The 3,918-nt window shown below is 48.9% G+C and overlaps 1 pseudogene; it reads left to right on the top strand.

The window, feature by feature from the left end:
- The first annotated feature begins 203 nt into the window (after positions 1–203).
- On the top strand, positions 204–824 carry LOC119336789 (annotated as a pseudogene).
- Positions 825–3,918: the final 3,094 nt, after the last annotated feature.

Genomic DNA, 3,918 nt, shown 5'->3' with positions numbered 1-3,918 from the left:
GGTTGGACACTAATTAATATGCATATCCATGATCGACCGGCATACTACATTTATGAATTCTCAGTGCATGCACTATAAACCTCATGAACACCTCCATCCATCCATCCATCCATCTCTACAGTACACACCCTTCCCTATCCATTTCACTCTATCTTCCTCTGGTTCATTAGAGTTCAAGGCTTCTATCTAGCTAGCCTTTATCAATGGCAACAATGCCGCCAACCTCCGTCATCTCCTCCGTGATCGTGTCGATGCTCATTTCCGGTGCCATCACTACTCAAGCTGGCGCCTCTGGCGGTGGCAAACCTAAGGTGACAAGGCTCGTAGCGGAAGCATGCAAGAATGCCTCGGACGGGAGCGAAGACACCGCTGTGACATAGGAATTTTGTTTGTCGACCCTCCAGTCGGACAATCAGAGCGCCGAGGCCAAAGACCTCCCTAGCTTGGTGCTCGTCTCCATCGACATCCTTAAGGGCCGTGTCACTGATGTTGGCGTCAAGGTGAAGAAAATGATGCAAAATACCAAGAAAGGCACGGCGGTGATGTATGCTCTTAATATTTGTGAGGTGGAATATGAGAACATGGTGGGCAGGCTCAACATCTGCCAAACCTTGATTAAGGATCAACAAGGGGACAAGGGCGACCTGCAGTCCTTGCGTGGGCTGCACAACTGCTTGTATATTAGCCTTGACAATGTCCAAGAGTGCCGAAATGAGCTTGCAGATGTGCGAGGGGCGGAGGCGCTGCTAAGTGAAAACGACGGGCTGCGCATTACGGTCAACCTCAACCTCGCCTTGGTTGCACCATATGATGCCAGTGATTAAATTAGTATAATGTTTGCTTTTATCTGCCAACGAGAAAAGATGCAGATGTGACATCAGTCTTACTCTTATTTGAAATAATAAATAATCACAACGTTTGTTGTGGTGTGCCACAAATTTTGCTCATTTTTGCCTTACGATATATACCCATGGATGTCCCGCAAAAAAAAAGATATATATCCATGGATGGTTGTGGACAGCTCATTTATAGAACCAAGTATGTACTGTATTTGAGAAGGGATACGGAACGGATTTTCAGCACACAGCTGTGCCATCGGCTCTTGCTGTGAGATGCGATCCCAAGCATATATATGTACGTTTGGTGTTGTAAGTATTTCTCTTTGCAGGGTATAATTTGGTGTTGTAAGTTTATTCAGTAATTACATTACAAACATGTATGTTGTGTGGAGCAGCGCTGGGAGACAGAGGCGAGAGGTGGAGCGGCTTCGGCTTGCACGGAGCTTTGGTGGAGTTGTCAAGTCATGCCTGGGCGACAGGTGCTACGCTAGTCATGCCTGGTCGGCAGGTGCTACGCACGACAGATCTTTCAAAGACTTCAAGCTGTGTCGGCTGGTGGTACTTGGCAGCATGGTGCTGAGGTGTATCAGCGGCGACCGCGACGTACTCAGCTGTTTGCGCGCAGGGAGGAGGTACCGTTGGGCGCCGTGGTGGCGTTGACGATAGCTAGGCCGAGCAAGGTAGATGCATCAGTACAGTTCTGAAGATGGAGCGATGGCAGTTGGCGGCGGCGGCCTCTGAGAGCACGCCGGACCGGCGAGACCCATGCCCGGCAGGCATCCTGGATGGGTCCTCGGGTCTTAGATGTTAGGTTTGGCTGCGATGTCTGTTTGATATTAGGCCCAGGCTATCTACGCCCCTTCATCAAGTGGATAGGTGTAGCGACAGTTTGTTGCTTAGACGGCGGCTTTAGTCTTACTGTTATACTACTTGTAAGGTTTTGTGAGAATAATTAATAAAGTAGCCGTATGCATCGCCCAGATGCAGAGGCCGGGGGTCATCCTCCTTTTCTAAAAAAACATGTATGTTGTGTATGTTGTGCTGTGTGTTTCGGGTCTAGTTAATCATCTTCCTACTAAACGCATGAGAATTGGTCGTTAATTCACTGTCACTCATTCATCACCTTCTCTTGAGCACCATACAAACTTGTTTGAAATTTCTTGAAACTAGATTCTTTTGTGTGAAAAAAGCCGGATCTATTGTTGCCCATGGTTGCAGCTCCATGGTTCGCGGGTCCTAGATCGGCTCACCGGTTGCAGCACCATGCTTACCGGTCACATATCTACGCTCGTCGTCATTGTCATGGGTGCTTGCAGCAGGGCGGTCGCCCCTCTGCAGCTCCAGCCGTCAACGGTTGCAATATTCCCCATGGTGAGGTAGGGTGTGTTGTGTCACGAGGATTGTAGCTCCCTGACTCGACGGTTGTAGGTCCCTCCGGTGGTGGTTGTAGCCCCTTCCATCGGTGGCCGCAACATCCGTGGGGTGACAGCTGCTACCTCACCTGTTGCCAGCAGCGCGGGTGTGGGTTGCAGCACTGCGTTGCCGGCCATGAACAACATCAGTCTTGACACCGCCGACGACCATCGCCAGTCAAAGTTGTGAGAAGCAGAAGAAGCGCGAGCATTGGCCTCCGGCTTGCAGCAGCCATCGTCATCCACTGTAGGATTTACAATGAGTCAAGATAAAGAATGGAGGCGGTGCATGAGTGTCTCATAACCCTTATATCTTGATGTAGTTAGCCGGTTGGATCCTTGGACGAAATTTTGCCATTGACAATCAGCTCGTGTCTTTGCAGGTGTCTGGTTTGACAACAGATCCTTTGGTGTGGCCGAGGTGCCCTTTGGACATTGCTACCCACATGTACATATTTAGTACTCCCTCCGTCCCGGTACATCGGTATCTATACAAATCTAAGACCAAAATTTTGGGACGGAGAGAGTATCTTTCATCAGCAAAATACCAATTTTTGTTCTTTGTTTGTGTGTTCCCTCATGCGTGTGCAAGTCCTAGGCCCATTTCCATAACAATGTTTACAATTGTTTTAGTCCATGGTGCATCCCCTTTTTTTGTGTGTGAAAAAGGATCATGTTATAAAGGTTCATCGAAAGTACAAATCACCACAAGGTTAATAAAAACTATATTTTGAATCTTGCATCACTGAACGATCACTACCATCGTCAAAACAAGCCGCTGCAACTGTTACAAAGGAGAGAGGTGAGTCCATGACATCTTGACTCCGAGACGACCACTCTAGCTTCTTGAGCATTAGAGTTATCCTCCTATCCCTTTTCCATGTTCAATTGTGTTAGAGTTGTGTCGAATATTATTGTACATGTTAAGTTACAGTTGGACTTGGAGTCGTACTGTGCGTATACAGGATATGGAGTCGTGTCCAAGTAGGACACATGTATTCTAGGCCTCTCATATATAGCGAGGGTAGACACACGATGTAACATATGCCAACATAATAGCACAGGCACACGGTATTGTGACGGTGTCATAGGGAGGAGCCCGTAGTCGGGCTCCGGAGATGTAGCCGTATCGTTAACAAATCTCGGTGTTGTGCTCGTGTGATTGTTTGGTACTCGGTAGATTGACGGTGCGTTTCGGATTTATTCTAACAAGTGGTATCATGAGCAAGGTTTCGAGGAGGCCGCGGAAGTTGATTTCGAGGAGAAGGATGAAGACCGGCGGCTGTGGGGCACGGCGTACGTGTGGCAGCGATCCGATAGGAGATCGTCGTGTATAAAGCAATCTAGACATGAAGGGGATTCACGGATTGATTACAAATAAGTCGCAGTTGTCGTCGAGTTCGAAGCTCGGTTCGATGGCCAGCAGTTGGAGCGACTTGGAGTTGGATTATGTATGGATCGAGAGGCAACTGATACATGTGACGTGTTTTTGGCGAACTTCTTCGAAGCCGAATCGATGGACGCGCAGGAGTCAGATCCGATCTGTGTGGCTGCGTGTTCAGGCGTGCAGCACCAGAACTCCTCCGCAACGGCTTCCCTTTTTTTGAGCATCTCCGCAGCGGCTTCCCGGGCGCTGGGGTTGTACCAGTCGGCGGCCCAAGAGCTAG

This window comes from Triticum dicoccoides, chromosome 7B (genome assembly GCF_002162155.2).
Source record: "Triticum dicoccoides isolate Atlit2015 ecotype Zavitan chromosome 7B, WEW_v2.0, whole genome shotgun sequence".
In the NCBI taxonomy this organism is placed as follows: Eukaryota; Viridiplantae; Streptophyta; class Magnoliopsida; order Poales; family Poaceae; genus Triticum; species Triticum dicoccoides.
Note: the sequence above shows the minus strand (reverse complement) of the source record. Positions and strands in the feature narration are given on the sequence as shown.